Raw genomic sequence first — 16080 nt, 5'->3', positions numbered from 1 at the left:
GGCTCCCTGCTGAGCAGAGAGCCCGATGCGGGGCTCGATCCCAGGACCCTGAGACCATGACCTGAGCTGAAGGCAGAGGCTCAACCCACTGAGCCACCCAGGTGCCCCATGGAAAAGTATTTTGTAAATAAATCTATAATCTCCTTTTGGGTCTTTTATGCTGATATATTCTATTTTTTTAATTGGATCAATGAAATAATAAATAAATAAGTAAGTATGAAGTGGGCACAATATTGTCCAGTTACAGAAATATGTGGTTAGACAAGAAACACTGTTAATATATTTTGCAAACAAATGTCTATTAGGAAATACATGGTAGGATGGTGTTATTCTTTCTAAGTAACCATCAGTGTTCATGCTGTCTGCTACAAGACTGATACTGTTCATTTTCCTAAGAAAAATAAAATACATGTTATCCCAATTCATTGCTTATTCACGATGGACGGGATAAAAGGTGGAATGTGGGGGCCAATGATCATAAGGTCTCAGTTTTTTGATCATCGGCTCTGCCTTGTGCTCCTTGAAATGACCCCCCTCGGCTGATTCGGACATTCCCCCAAAGCCACGAGCTTTGTGGTTGCATCTATGTATTAAGAGCATAGGAAACAAGAACAGTCAGAATTCTTTACTTGGTTTGGTGGTCTTTTAAAACTAGATTTTAGCTGCACAATTAATAATGTGATATAAAGTTAAGGATCACAACCATAGCCAGATAGTAAATTTGAGGCTAATAAGAAGCATTATAGTAATTAAGCTATATAGGCAACATTTTGGTTAATTAATGAAAGATACTGTCAGTAGGAAATAATTCTAAAGACAAATGTTGGATATATTTAAGACTCTTGTTTCAAGTTTTTGTGGTCTCCAAGCATTTATTGTATTGTTGTTAGTTAATTGATGAATTAATTCAATAAAAACATGTAGACATTAGTGACTGTAATGAGGCCCAAACGTGACTGCTCATGTCTGAATGGCAAACATGGAAATTAATTAGTCTATTCCCTTTTTTGGAATTGTTTCAGTGAATGTATATCTGGAATGTACAAAGATCATACTCTCATAGTGATTTTGTGCACACAGATTCATTGTTATTAATGGACTAATGATGGAACTATTAAGCAAATACAAATAAATATGTAAAGAACTAGAGGGCAGAACATTGTCTCACTGTTAAAGGTTGTGACCAAGCAAGTTGTATCAGTAATAGCCATTGAAAGCAGTGATACCCATTAAGAAATAAATGGACAGGGGCGCCTGGGGGGCTTGGTGGGTTAAGCCTCTGCCTCCGGCTTGGGTCATGATCTCAGGGTCCTGAGATCGAGGCCCACATCGGGCTCTCTGCTCAGCAGGGAGCTTGCTTCCTCCTCTCTCTCTCTGCCTGCCTCCCTGCGTACTTGTGATCTCTGTCTGCCAAATAAATAAATAAAAATCTTTATTAAAAAAAATCTTATCCAAATATACTAATAGAATAAAAACACATGAACACAACTAAAAACAAGATCCTCATCTGTTCTTGACTCCTGTGTATAAGATCCCGTCAAACGATGGGAATAGGCTACATTTCCTGGTGTGCTGGCCCTCGGAATTCAGAGAGAACTCATCGCGGAGGACTCAGACGCCACCGGGGGTCATCATCGGCCCCGGACGGCCCTTCTTTACCTTCCTTGATTCTGCACTGTTTACTGACTCACTCGCTCATTTACTAACAATGATTTAAAACTTTATTATTCAGAATAATGCAAGAGTCACCATACCCCAATCTGCATAGAGAATTGTTCTCACATCAACATATCTTTTTGGTTAATTATCTTAACTTTCACCTCTGATATAATTTAAAAAACCAAAAAATAAAAAGATAATGTGAATTTAAAAAAACAAAAAATAAAAAGATAATGTGAAAAAATTACCTTAAACCTCATGCTCGTAATAATATAACATTTCATAGGAATTCAATAGTCATCACTAGGCTACAGTTGCCTACCTTTAACTCTACATGGCACTTTTAAAAATAAACCAAATATCCTTAAAAAAAAAAACAACAAACAAACAAACATAGCTGAAACCAAGACGAGAACTTGACGATTACTCACATGGGGTCTCCATGCTTCTAACATACAGATGTAATCATGGAGCTCACCAGCCTCACACAATGCTTCCTCAGTGTGTCTGTCCAGAGAAGTACAAAACACAGTCAGTGAGAAAAAAGAAAGTTAAGACCTTATCTCCACTGATCCCTGCTTTCCATATTTCATTTCCTCACTTATTTTTCACTTAATAAAAGGAACAACCTCATCCTTGACACTGGCTCAGAGAGACTAGACTCTTACCAGTATTAACATTCAGCTAAGAAGGTAACATCCTTTCTCTACTTATTTCCTAATGAATATAAATATTTTCAATTTCAATATTTTTAGTGGTTCTATCACGGATCCACTAAGAATAACAAACTCAAACATATAAATTCAAAATAAGAACATGATCTTTGTATATCGCTAACATCCATGTACAGAATCCAACAGAACAGAAGGAATAGTTGTTATCACGTTGGACCTCAGATACCCAGATGCGCACTGCCCATCATCCATGGATCAGCCGTCACCTGTCATCATCACTGGTCCATTAGAGGCTCCCTTGCTCTCAACTCCTTTCTACACTTGTTTTGATTAAATAATTAATTCACTGAAAAGATTAACATGAGTATAATTTACAAAAACCCAAGAATAAGATGCCTGAATGCCCTTAACTTCTAATATAGAATCATTGCCAACACAGCTTCCATTTCTTTTATTAATCAAACTCAATGTTATGTAAGAAATTAATGAATACAATGGTTTATATCATATTTATTCGTCAGCCATAGTGAACATTTTCATGATACTTATTACTTTCTAATAATACCACAAACACACACAAATGACCCAAACAAAAACAAAATTTTTGACCATTACTCTCCTTGTTCCATCGGTCACGTGACAAGCCTGCTTCCCAATGGAAGACGGAATCAGCTGGAGCCCCTGCTTTGAAGAGGACAAAACAGAAGGGGATGAAAAAAATTGAGGCTTTCTCTCCACTGACCCGTCCATCCCACCACTCAGTTACATAATCACGTGAGCACTTATTAACTTAATGGATATATTTATTCTTGCCTTACAAGTAAACTTCAAACTTGGAACCACATCAACAGTTCCAACAACAACTGACTACAGCATTTCGTGACTTTACTCAACCCCGGTCAAAGATGTAGCACACCCGGTCCTTTCTATCCAATGTATGTTGATAATCTTTTACCTTGTTCTGTATTTACCAAAAACAGAACTTCAGTCTCCTCACCTTTATTCATTTATACATGTGTTCATTTATCCTATCATTAATCGTTTCATACATTAATTACTAATTACTAATACTTTCATAAATCAATTACTAAAATTCATAAATTACTAAGCTCCATAAATTACTTACGAACATCAACAATGAAATCCTTCTTTATTACTGACATCTGTATAGAGGATCCCCAAACACAGGAGAAACAGACTAGTGTATTTATGGATCAGATCTGAGTTCCAGACATTTACCACCAGTTTTCATCCTTGGTCCAAGACTCACTCTTTCCCTTCTCATAAACATTTATTTATTAATTCATTAATAAAAAAATACACATAAATCAAAATATAAGAATATGGTCCTTCAGCATTCCTAACGTCTTTATACGTTTATACATTAATATAGTCTCTGTAATATTACAGTGACTCAATCTCTCTCATTAACTGACCTTGGTGTTACATTTATGGATTAGTAAACATAATGCTACATATCAATCCAGTAGTAAACACTGTTATATTTTGCCTTCTCTGATTTTATTTAATACCTTGGAATAAACACACTGAATAGCCCTAAATAAACCAAGATAAAAGCTCTGAGTCTTACTCACATGGTCTCCACGCTCCTCCAACGTAGATGCAAGCAGAGGGCTGGCGACCTTGGACGAATGTTACCGTCTGCCGGAGTGTGTCCATTCTGAGGAGTACGGAGCAGAGCACATGATTAAAAAAAAAAAGAGAGAGAGAGAGACATTATTCCACTGATTCCTGCTTTAATTCTTCCATTTAGCCTGGCATTTAGGAAATCATTACTGAAAAATATTTATTTCACCGTCTTCCACAAAAATGTACTACTTTGAACTTCCCAGTGATCCAGGATATAAAAACCATCTACAATGTGTCCTATCTCATCCGAGCCAACGAGGGGACAGTCATATACCATTTCCTTCTCTTTGGACTTCAGTGTTTTCAAAATATATTAATAATACTTCTTGCCTCCCCACATATTTTTAAAATTGGACAATGTTCCTACAATGTGTATTTTTTTACGTATTTCCTTACTGCTATTTCATTGATCTGATTATAATCGAGAATGGAAATGCAAGGGGAGAAAGACCGCCTCTCTTCTGTGTTGGACCTCAGAGTTCCAGACACGTATCACTCATCATCCGTGATTCATACGCTGGCAGTTATCATCACTGATCCAGAAAGACCGCTTTCTTCTCATTCATTTCTACATTCTTCGTTAATCAGTAATTCACTAATTGCTATTTAAAACTATATGATTCACAAAACCTGAAGAAGGAACGTTTATCTATAATATGAATCTGGAATCATTCACGTATCACTCTTCTCTCTCATCAGTTATCCTGCTTTTCATAAATGCACTGATCAATGTAAGGGTTCGTTTCAATCCTGTATTCATTACTAGGCCCCAGCTGGCCTTCTCTGGTTGTAATTCATATTTTGTATGAACACAATGACTATCCTTAGCAAAATACCAGAAACAAGACAGGAACTTGGACCATTACTCACATCCGTCTCCTGTCGCCCCAGTACAAAAATACAACCTGAGGGCCCTTGATCAGGGAGAATCCTCATGCAGGTGTAATCTGTCCATCCTGCAGAGTGTAAAGCAGAGCATATCACAGAAACAGTCAAGACATTCCATTCTATTGGTCCGCGCTTTTAACCTTTCATTAAATCCACTGTTGGTCAACTCTTAATTTGGTGTAAATATTTTATTCTCTTGAGAAAATGAATAACTTTGCTTTACCAATGACCCAGAATCTGAACATTGTCTACGACTTACACTCTCCACAGCATCCTTAGCCATACATCTAACGGTCATGTAGCTCTCACTTCTAATTAAACCTCAGAGTTTCCAAAGAATGTTCATAGTATTTCTTGCATAATCACGTATTTCTTGCATAATCACATAATTGGACAATGCTTCATTACATTCCCCTTTATTTATGTCTATTGATTATTTAACTAACCCAATTATAAAAATTGAAAGAAAATGCAGGAACAATAATAGCAAAACAAGATCCTTGTGTATTCTGGACATCTGTCCACACGGGATCGCTTCAAACAATGGGAATGCACAAGATTTCTCTTCTGTTGGACCTCAGAGTTCAAGACACGTATTCATCACATATGACTTATATGCCATCAGTGGTCATCATCAATCCAATATTATCCCTCTTTTTCGTTATTCATTTCTAATTGTTTACTGAGGAAATCATTAATGCACTAATAATTTTAAATGCTGTAATTCATAAAAACTGAGGAAGAACTCAAATGTCCCTACTTCTACCTAGATCATCCTCACATCAATGTATCTCTTGAATTAATTTAATGAATGATCCTTTAATTAATATTGCTTACATCAGCTCCCATGTATCTGCTTTGAGACATGGGTAGCACAGTCTGTGATAAAACATAGAATTAAACGTTGATTTCCATTGAGTGTTGCTTTCCACATTAATCATGCACGGGTTAACTAGTATAATAGTCTACATAGCCCGCATTTATCAGGGAAATGCAGTGCCTCTTTTCATTATACGCTGTAGGTTTTTAATAATACAGTGAATGACCTAAAACCTTAAACCAAGAAAATCATATCACTGTTACTTACATTAATCCCCATCCTTCTACAGAGGCAAGCACAGAACTCAGGATCATGGAAGACGTTACGTCTGCTCAGGTGTGTCCGTTCTGAAGAGCACACAGTGGGGCAAGATAAAAAAAGGACTGAGGTATGGTGTTCGCGGGCACTGGCATCCGATCTTTAATTTACTCCCTTATTAAGTAATGAATTACAACACCGTATATTTTTTTCTCGTAAGTAAAGGAACGCTATCAATCTAGCTGATAAAGAATCTGAACATTGGTTATTACTTATCCATAACTGCATCATCCTCAAAGAGCAAGTCCTGTACCATATGCTCCCTTGTAGACATCAGCATTTTAAATACGCACTAACACTATTCCCTACCTAACCACCTATTTTTATAATTGGACAAGATTTCGCTGCTTTAATCTTTATTTATTCACATGCTTGTTGATTGATTGTTTCATTGATCTAATTATAAAAATTAAAAGAATTTTCATTTTTTAAAATTAAAAAATTTTTTAATGGACAAGGACCTATAACCAAGATCCTTGTATGTGCTTGGTGTCTGTCTACAGAGTCACCTCAAACATGACAATAAACCAGACTCCATTTCTGCTGGACCTCAGAGTTCCAGACACGTATTCATCGTATCCGACTCATACGCCACCAGCGGTCATCATCGATCCAGTGTTGTCCGTTTCCCTTCACGCAACTCTATGTTTCTGTCGAGTTATTCATTGAATCGCTCGTAATAATGTGAAAACCCTGTCATTCACAGAAGCCCAAGAAAACTCAGGATATTCTTAATCTCTAAATAGAATTATTCTCACATCAATATATCTCTTTAAAATTATGTTGTTATTCATTCAGGTATTAATCAATATCATGTTTCATACAATTCAGTATTTGTCACTGAGCTCCTGTTGGCCTTCTGTGATTCTAATGGAACTCTCAAGTAATATAATGAATTCCCTGAATAATAAAATCACGGAAACCAAGACCAGAAACGGGATTTACTCACGCTGTTCTCTGCACGTCTAACAGAGGGATGCGACCACCGAGCTCGCCACCAGGCAGGATTGCTTACATCAGCTCAAATGTGTCCATTTTGAGACATGAAAAGCACCGTCGATGATAAAAAATAAAATAAAATAAAACGTTCATTTCCATTGATTCTTGCTTTCCACATTTCATTTACACGGTCATTGAGATATCTAAGAATGTTGCATTAACATTGATTTTTGTTTGTTTTAACAACAACAGCAACAAAAATCCTCAGACTTAAGATTGATCCAGAACCATAAACTTGACTCTGATGTCTAAATGACTACTGGCTAGAGAAGTGACAGTCCTGATCTATTTAGCTCTTAATGGGTGTCAGGGTTTGCAATTTTCCTGGTTATTTCTTGCCTATACACTGGTCTTCGGGGCTGAACAATGCTTCACGCGTTTATGTTTATCACCATTCGTATTCCTCAGTGGTTCTACCCTTGATCCACTTGTAATAATAAATATAAATGTATGACCCAGTGAAACCATTCTCTTTGCGCTTTCCATAGGATCAACTCACAGAAAGGACTGTGTATTGAATGGGACCTCCGCGATCGACATAAATACTATCAATCATCCGTAACTGACCTGCCACCAGTTATTCTCATAGGCAGATAAAAGATCAACTTTGCCTTTACTCATTTCTACATCTGTATCAATTCAATCATTAATTCAATGATTATAGTAAAATACCTGATTAACAATGACCAAAGATGGGGAGGGTATGTGATTTGGTGAGTGCTGTGAAGTGTGTAAACCTGGTGATTCACAGACCTGTACCCCTGGGGATAAAAATATATGTTTATAAAAAATAAAAAATTAAAAAAAAAAAAAAAAACAATGACCAAAGAATCAACAAATTGGATATTCCTAACTTCTATCTATAGAATAATTGCTAACATAGATAATCTCTCTCTCTCATTAATCAATCTAAGTGTTACATAGTATCAATAATCAACATAGTATTTATCACTGGGCCATAATTTACTTTTTGATTATTTTTTTAAAGATATTATTTATTTAATACAGAGAGAGATCACAGGTAGGCAGAGAGGCAAACAGAGAGAGAGGGGGAAGCAGGCTTCTTGTTGAGCAGAAAGCCTGATGCGGGGCTTGATCCCAGGACCCTGAGATCATGACCTGAACCGAAGGCAGAGGCTTGACCCACTGAGCCGCCCAGGTGCCCTACCTTTTGATGATATTTATAAAATTTCAATAATAATGTGAATATCCTTAAACAAACGACCCAAACCAAGACAAAATCTCTAATTACTACTCACCTTGCTTTAGTCTCCTAAGGCGCAGGCAACATAACGACCATGATCAGGGTAGAGGTGAAATCAGCTGGAGCATCTCTACTGAAGTGTACCAAGCAGAGAACATGAGAAAAAAATGAGACGTTCTTCCACTACCCTTGCTTTACATCTGTCACTTGGTCTGGCCTTCAGGAAATCGTTACTGGAGAATATTCATTTAATTACCATTTATAAAAAGGAACCGCTTCGAAGTTCATCAACATTGTCAGTAACGTGACCAGTCTATACCATCCAAGCCAAAGAGGGAACAATCATGTACCATTTATTTCTCTATGGACTTCAGCATTTTCAAATTATATTAATAGTACTTCCTGGCTCCCCACATATGTTTAAATACTTCTACAATTCACTTTTTTTAAATATATTTTCTCATTGGTGTTTCATTGATCCAATTACAATCAAGAATGGAAATGCACAAAGAGAAAGACCCTATCTCTTCCGTGGTGGACCTCAGAATTCCAGACACGCATCGTTCATCATCCGTGATTCATACGCCGGCAGCTATCACAGACCCAGAAAGACTGCCTTCTCTTCATTCATTTCTACATTGTTTATTAGGTCATTAATTCACTAATTATAAAACTGTATGATTTCACAAAAACTCAAAAGGGCCTTGATTGCCGTGATAGATATCTGGAACCATTCCCATGTTATACCTCTGTCATATTTATTATCAGTTTTTCATAAATGTTTTAATCAGTGGAACACTTCATTTCAACCTCGTATCTGTCACCAGGACACAGCTGGCCATTTGAGCATTACTACCCAGGAATCTGAGTTGATTTCATCTTTTCTATTACTGCAGTAAAGAGGGTTGGACACACCACCCAAATCAAAACAAAAACTTTGGTTATTACTCATATTGGTCTTCCATCTCCTAAAACAAAGACTCAAGCCTGGAACTCATGATCAGGGAAGAATCCCAGCTCAGGTGTGCGGCGTCTGTCCTCGGGAGTGTATGGCAGAGCCCACGAAAACACAGGCTGAGACACTGTTTCCACTGGTCTTCGCCTTTCCCCGCCCACACAGTCAGTCATCTGGGATCTGGGCCATCACTAATCTGATGTATGTATGTTTTCCCTTAAGAAAACAAACTTCAGGGCGCCTGGGTGGCTCAGTGGGTTAAGCCACTGCCTTCGACTCAGGTCATGATCTCAGGGTCCTGGGATCGAGTCCTGCATCGGGCTCTCTGCTCGGCAGGGAGCCTGCTTCCCTCTCTCTCTCTGCCTGCCTCTCCATCTACTTGTGATTTCTCTCTGTCAAATAAATAAATAAATAAATAAATAAATAGAAAACAAACTTCAAATTACCACTGACCCAGTCGACAAGCACTATGCAGGACTTATGCTATTTATACCGTCCTCAGCTGTACAGGTAACAGCCACGCGCAACGTGCTTCTAACTGCACATCGGGGTTTTCATGGTAGAGTAATAGTATTAATTATTAATCACTAATAATAAATTAATAAATTGAGTCCTAGTTATTGCCTAACCACATCTTTTCATAATTAGACAATGCTTCCCTCTCTTCATCATTTTATTTATTTATTTATCTATAGGACCTCTTATTTACCTATATGTAAATTTACATTTACATATATGTAAATACATTGTATGCATATATGTATACTTACATACATGTATACATAACGATACATATAAATGCATGTACACTAAGACCAAAATCAAGATCTTGCTATGTTCCTGACATCTGTCTGTTACAAATAATAATGAGAACGGACTGGATTAATTTCCTGTTGGACCTCAGAGTTTCACGTATTCATCGTACAGGACTCATGCGCCACCAGTGGTCATCATCGATCCAATACTGCCTCTCCTTCTATGTTACATTCTTTGGAGATTGAGTGAATCACTAGTTCACTGATAATTTAAAATCCTATTATTCACAAAAAACAAAATGTCTTATTATGTCCTTAAACCGAATATACATCACTATCCTTCATTATTATCTCAATTTTCCACACGCGCATTAATCAATACAGTGTTTTCTCAAATTCAATATTTATCACAGAGCTACAGTTAGCCTTCTGTGATTCTATATGGAATTTCTGAATACGGCAAATGAGCCGGAAAAAATCACTGAAATAAAGAAAAGAAATTGGACTATGACTCACATGGGACCCTGTGCCTCTGTCACACCGAAGCTATCGTAGAGCTCGCCACCTTGGAATAATGCTTGGTTAGCTCGCATCTGTCCATTCTGGGAAGTACAAACCATAGTCAGTGACAGAAAAAAATGATAAAAATTTAATCTCCATTGATACTTGCCTTCCACATTGATGTTCCTCAGTCTTTTAGGAATCTAAAAATTTTCGTAACATAGATCTTTGTCTCTTAACAAAAAGGAAAACTTCAAACTTGACACTGACCCAGAACAATGAAACTGACTCAATTATTCATGTCTATATAATCCTTAGCAAAAGAAGGAAAAGCCAGGAAACAACTATTTCACGAAGGGCATCAGTGTCTGCGAATTTTATTACTGACATGACAACATTACATTCAGAATTAGGGAATAACTAACGTTTTCCTCTTAATCTATTATTTATATTTTCTTTAATGATTCTTCTTTACATATATTCTAATTTTTTATTATTTTCTTCCCTTTTTTTATTGTGTCATGTTTGTCACCATACAATAACCTCATTAGTTTTTGATGCAGTGTGCCAAGATTCATTGTTTGTGTACAACCCCCAGCCCTCCATCTTTCATGATTCTATCACTGATCCATCCATAATAACAAATATAAATGTATTCATCCAAGGGGTACTTTCATGGCTCAGTCGGTTAAGTGCCTGACTTCTGATTTTGGCACAGGTCATGTTCTCAGGATCATGGGATCTAGCCCCGTGTCAGACAGATACGAGGTTGAAATGAAGTGTTCCACTGATGAAAACATGCTGGGCATGGTGCTTTCTTAGCATTCTCTCTCTCCCTTTCTGCCCCTCCTTTCTAAAAATAAGTCAGTAAATAAACTAATATATAAATTCACCCAGAATAAGGATGTAATCTTTATACATTCCTAGCATCTATCTGTAGGATCAAATAAACAGAGAAAATAGAATACTAATTATATTGCACCTCCGGGTTCCAGACACATACTGTCTGTTGTCCACTGACTCCTCCCCACCAGTCACCGCCACTGGTTCCAACAGAGGTTACTTTATCACTTGTACATTTCTATCAATGGAAACATACCTCCATTGATCATAATAAAATCAATACACTATTCAGAAAAACTGAGGCAATACTTGAATATTCCTAAACTCTTCCTATAGAATCACTGCCAAAATAGATCATATCGCTTTCAATAATAAATGTTACGTATTATCAATCAGCGTAATGTTTCATATCATATTTATCACTGAGCTGTAATTAATATTTCCTTGTATTTACTATGTTTTAATCAGACCATGAAAGCCCTTAAACAATGACCCAAAGCAAGGAAAAAACGTCGATCATTACTCACGTTAGTCTCTTTCCTGTAAGAGGGAACATGGTGCCCTGGACCAAAATGAAGGCAGAAATCACCTTGACCTTCTATTCTGAAAAGTACCAAGCACAAAGAGTGATAAAAAGATTAAGACGTTCAACTGATCCATATTCCTGTCTACTGATTCTTTCATGATTCAATTGTATTAAGAAAAGCAAGTGCATGAAGAGAAGGAAGCCGTCTCTCCTGTGCTGGACCTCAGAGTTTCAGACACGTATCACTCATCATCCGTGACTCAGACGCCGGCAGTTATCATCCCTGATCCAGAAAGACGGCGTTCTCTTCATTCATTTCAATATTGTTTACTGACTCACTTATCAACTCACTAGTGATAATATTCAGATTCCATTATGTACAAGCCCCAATAAGGCCTTGATATCCCTAATATGCTTCTAGACCCATCTTTCTATCGTTGTATCCCTGCCCTGGATCGGTTTCTCCTACACGCTTCCTGAAAATCAATACGCTGCTTCCTAAAAATCTCCTAGTTGTCAGTAGGATAAAGAGAACCCTCTTTGATTATATTTCAAATACTGGATTACGACAGTAAATATCCTTAGACCAACAACCCAAACCAAGAGAAGAAATGCGATTATGCTTACACGGGTCTCCAGTCTCCTAAAACAGATGCAAACGCAGAGGTCGGGATCAAGGGAGAAATCCTTAAACCAGGTCCAGTGTCTTTCTAAGAAGTACAAAGCAAAGCAGGTGATAAAAACAGTTGAGACATTCTCTCCCTTTATGCCAGATTCAACGTCCACACAGCTCTCTAGGCAATCATTAGTCTGGTGTATGTACTTCGGTCTGTTACAAAAACCAACGACTTCGATCATACCACTGGGCCAGAATGTGGACATGATGTAATTCACACTGTCTACATCATCCCAACCCTAAGTGGTAACAGTCAAATAGCATTTGTTTCTACCTGAACTACCGGGTTTCCATAATAGAGTCATAGTATTCCTTGCCTCACTATATATTTTTGTAATTGGACAATGCTTTACTCTAGTCATCTTTATTTATTTATTTATTTATAGGTTCTCACATTTATCCAATTGTAAGAATAAAATAAAAATGCATCAACACCAAGACCAACAGCAAACCTTTCCTTTGCTCCTGGTATCAGTCTATAGGATGCCTTCAGACTGGGAATGGAGTAGACCAGGTTGGACCTCAGAGTTCCAGACACGTATTCATCGTACACGACTCATACGCCACCAGCGGTCATCATCGATCCAATACCGTCCCTCTTTTTCTATTTGTTAATTGATCAGATCATTAATTCACTACTAATTTTTAAGTGGGATGACCCCAAGGAGACTTGGTACATACAAGTCCCACATCTGTACACAGAATTCACCTCACATCAGTGTCTCTCCTCAGTGTCTTCAGACGGCAGACCTGCGTTCACCAATGTGCTTCGTACGTTCTGTATTTAACACGGAGATCCAGCTGCCTTCCTTAATTCTATTTTATGTGTTTTAATAAATAGTACTAATAAATCATCAATTAAAATTTATAACCAACAGGGAATAACCTTTAGAAAATCCCCTTAAACTGACAAGAGATCGTCAACTGTCACTCACAGGAATCTCCGTCCTGTTATACAGAAGCAACAGACCTCGCGCCCCGGGAAGTCACCGAATCATCTCGTGCGCATTCATTCTGAGGAGTACAGAACACAGTGGAAGATTAAAAAAAAAAAAATTGGAACCTAATCCACACTGTTCCTTGCTTGCTGCATTTCATTTACCCAGTATTTGATATTCATTTCTGTTTCTTTACATACGTATGGTCATCTTATAAAAATCTGATCTTTGGTCTGAGAAACAATTAAAGTGATTCCCACTTAGGCACGCCTATAGACCCACAGCCAAAGAGATGACCTTTGGTCCACTTATTTCTTAGTGGACATCAATCAGTTTTTCCAGCTTTTCACATTAATATATTCTGCCGTGGGGGTGCCTGGGTGGCTCAGTGGGATAAGCCTCTGCCTTCGGCTCAGGTCATGATCCCAGAGTCCTGGGATCAAGCCCCGCATCGGGCTCTCTGCTCAGCGGGGAGCCTGCTTCCCCCCCCCTCTCTCTCTGCCTGCCTCTCTGCCTACTTGTGATCTCTCCCTCTATGTCAAATAAATAAATAAAATCTTAAAAAAATATATTCTGCCTTGATACCTGGGGTTTGTATTTGGACAATACCTCACGCTATTCTTCCTTATGTGTTTATCTGTATTTGCATGATGGTTCTACCATTGATCCATTAATAATAACGTCTGTATCTATGAAACAAAACAAGAATGTGACCTCGTACTTGACAGCGCTCTGTAGAATCGATTTCAAGAGAAGGAACAGACCAAATTACGTTGTGTTGGACCTCAGAGTTTCAGACACATAGTTTCATCGTCCATGACTCCTATGCCACCGTCCTCATCACTGGTCCAGGACTGAGTCTCTTCTTAGTTCATTTCTACTTTTGTATCTGTGAAATCATCAGTTCCTTGGCAATTATAAAAATAATACATGGGGGGCACCTGGGTGGCTCAGTGGGTTAAAGCCTCTGCTTTCGGCTCAGGTCATGATCCCAGGGTCCTGGGATCGAGCCCCGCATCAGGCTCTCTGCTCAGTGGGGAGCCTGCTTCTCCCTCTCTCTCTACCTGCCTCTCTGCCTACTTGTGATCTCTGTCTGTCAAATAAATAAATAAAATCTTTAAAAAAAATAATAATACATGGTTCACACGAACCACAGAATAAGATCCTTGAATATCTCTAACGTCAGTTAACAGAATCATTATCCAGACGGCGTGCATCATCTCCATCTCCTACATTACTCATCAGTCAACGTGATGGGTCTCATCCCATTTGCCACGAGGCCTCGGTTGTTTTTTTAATCAATTTAATGCTTTTTAATGATACCCTGATTACCCTGAAACAAGTGGCCCTTTCCAAGACGACCATTTTGACCAGTATTCGCCTCCATCTCTTTCAGTGCTCACAGGGAACATAACAGTCTTGATCACGACGGAAGCTGAAAACAGCTCAAGTGTCTATTCTGAGGAGTGACAAGCAGGAAGATAATAAAAATTTTGAGCTCTTCTCTCCACTGATTCATATATCCCACTGTTCACTTGCTGTCATTTAGGCATTTATGAAATTATTGTAATTTTCCCCTTAATACATCAAATGTCGACGCTGTAACAGATTCCAGTAATTACGACTTATTCCCCACATCATTCTTACTCAGACACGGATCTTTTCTTTTCCATTCTGATGCACACTAATATCATTTTACTTATTATATATTACAGCAATGAACACTGCTTCACCCTCTTCATGTTTATCTATTATTTGTTTGTATATTTTTGTCACTCTTTTTTAACAATACTGTTAGACATGCATGTCTAGACATCTCTCCCGAGGATCACTTCCAGTAGGAGAAAGGACTAGATTTTTTGTGTGTCGGAACCCAGAGTTCCAGACCTGTGATGTTCATCGTCCAGGACCCTTGCGCCACCACTCATCATCATTTACCCAGGCATGTCCCTCATGATCTCCAAATCATGTCTACATGTTTTGATTAATTCATCATTTCACTAAGAATAACAAAACAATACCTAGGGGTCACAAAACCTCAAAACAAGTCCTTCCATATCTCTCACATTTGTCTGCAGAATTAATTCCCACTAACAATATATATCATCCATTAACTGACCTCAATGTTTTTCCTACATAGACTAATTAACACATGTTTCTTATTAACCTGATTCTAATTATTGGGCCATGGCTAGTCATCAGTAGTTAGACTTCACAACTTTTTTAAATAATGGAATGAAAACCTTTTTGAAAAACCACCAAACCAGGAAAAGAATTTTGACTCTTACTCGCACTGGAGTCCACGCTATCACCCACAGATTTGACCACGAAGCCGGCGACTAGGGTAGATGCTTCCATCAGCTGACAGTGACCATTCTAAGGAGTACAAGACAGAGCAGGGGATAAAGATGGAGACCTTAGGTTCCTTTGTCCCTGTATCCCAACTTTCACTCAGTCCGTCATTTAGGCAAGTGGCGACTTGAGATAATGTGTATCTCTTTCCTATTAAGTAAACAAACAATATCCGTCTTGCCCCTGCCAAAAGGACGCTGTTCTTAACACGGTACATACCACCAACCTCAGCCAAAGACACAACACCCTTAATACCATCTCTTTCCTAATGGATATCAGTCTTTTCGATATAATTAATGTATTATTATATTATAGTAACTGT

General features: G+C 38.0%; 1 long non-coding RNA gene, 9 other non-coding genes and 2 pseudogenes across 27 annotated transcripts in view; all 12 read right to left on the bottom strand.

The window, feature by feature from the left end:
- Positions 1 to 1572: 1572 nt before the first annotated feature.
- On the bottom strand, positions 1573 to 1642 carry LOC132000527 (small nucleolar RNA SNORD113/SNORD114 family; annotated as a pseudogene).
- A 902-nt stretch (positions 1643 to 2544) lies between these two features.
- On the bottom strand, positions 2545 to 2619 carry LOC132000515 (small nucleolar RNA SNORD113/SNORD114 family). The gene has a single exon (XR_009399367.1). It is a non-coding gene; the product is annotated as a small nucleolar RNA SNORD113/SNORD114 family (small nucleolar RNA).
- A 204-nt stretch (positions 2620 to 2823) lies between these two features.
- LOC132000265 (uncharacterized) overlaps positions 2824 to 16080 on the bottom strand; it is an 84850-nt gene continuing 71593 nt past the window's right edge. For 9 of the 18 annotated variants that reach the window (XR_009399221.1, XR_009399218.1, XR_009399235.1 and 6 more), the window contains 13 exons: positions 15695 to 15782; positions 14739 to 14865; positions 13404 to 13482; positions 12420 to 12502; positions 11794 to 11869; positions 10439 to 10524; positions 8268 to 8345; positions 7681 to 7769; positions 6959 to 7029; positions 5959 to 6038; positions 4854 to 4939; positions 3929 to 4014; positions 2824 to 3014 (listed from right to left, as the gene is read on the bottom strand). This is a non-coding gene — a long non-coding RNA (uncharacterized LOC132000265). Of the gene's footprint in view, positions 3018 to 3928; positions 4015 to 4853; positions 4940 to 5958; positions 6039 to 6958; positions 7030 to 7680; positions 7770 to 8267; positions 8346 to 10438; positions 10525 to 11793; positions 11870 to 12419; positions 12503 to 13403; positions 13483 to 14729; positions 14866 to 15694; positions 15783 to 16080 lie in introns of all 18 variants that reach the window. The other 9 variants (XR_009399233.1, XR_009399226.1, XR_009399228.1 and 6 more) reach the window with 9 other exon arrangements.
- LOC132000495 (small nucleolar RNA SNORD113/SNORD114 family) lies at positions 4450 to 4524 on the bottom strand. Its single transcript, XR_009399353.1, has one exon. It is a non-coding gene; the product is annotated as a small nucleolar RNA SNORD113/SNORD114 family (small nucleolar RNA).
- LOC132000497 (small nucleolar RNA SNORD113/SNORD114 family) lies at positions 5442 to 5513 on the bottom strand. The gene has a single exon (XR_009399355.1). It is a non-coding gene; the product is annotated as a small nucleolar RNA SNORD113/SNORD114 family (small nucleolar RNA).
- Positions 6553 to 6624, bottom strand: LOC132000492 (small nucleolar RNA SNORD113/SNORD114 family). Its single transcript, XR_009399350.1, has one exon. It is a non-coding gene; the product is annotated as a small nucleolar RNA SNORD113/SNORD114 family (small nucleolar RNA).
- Positions 8747 to 8818, bottom strand: LOC132000517 (small nucleolar RNA SNORD113/SNORD114 family). Its single transcript, XR_009399369.1, has one exon. It is a non-coding gene; the product is annotated as a small nucleolar RNA SNORD113/SNORD114 family (small nucleolar RNA).
- LOC132000499 (small nucleolar RNA SNORD113/SNORD114 family) lies at positions 10061 to 10128 on the bottom strand (annotated as a pseudogene).
- Positions 12009 to 12083, bottom strand: LOC132000502 (small nucleolar RNA SNORD113/SNORD114 family). Its single transcript, XR_009399358.1, has one exon. It is a non-coding gene; the product is annotated as a small nucleolar RNA SNORD113/SNORD114 family (small nucleolar RNA).
- LOC132000482 (small nucleolar RNA SNORD113/SNORD114 family) lies at positions 12984 to 13055 on the bottom strand. Its single transcript, XR_009399340.1, has one exon. It is a non-coding gene; the product is annotated as a small nucleolar RNA SNORD113/SNORD114 family (small nucleolar RNA).
- LOC132000504 (small nucleolar RNA SNORD113/SNORD114 family) lies at positions 14185 to 14257 on the bottom strand. The gene has a single exon (XR_009399360.1). It is a non-coding gene; the product is annotated as a small nucleolar RNA SNORD113/SNORD114 family (small nucleolar RNA).
- LOC132000519 (small nucleolar RNA SNORD113/SNORD114 family) lies at positions 15273 to 15347 on the bottom strand. Its single transcript, XR_009399371.1, has one exon. It is a non-coding gene; the product is annotated as a small nucleolar RNA SNORD113/SNORD114 family (small nucleolar RNA).

This window comes from Mustela nigripes, chromosome 13 (assembly GCF_022355385.1).
Source record: "Mustela nigripes isolate SB6536 chromosome 13, MUSNIG.SB6536, whole genome shotgun sequence".
In the NCBI taxonomy this organism is placed as follows: Eukaryota; Metazoa; Chordata; class Mammalia; order Carnivora; family Mustelidae; genus Mustela; species Mustela nigripes.
The sequence above is the reverse complement of the archived record's forward strand: the minus strand, read 5'-3'. Positions and strand labels throughout refer to the sequence as shown.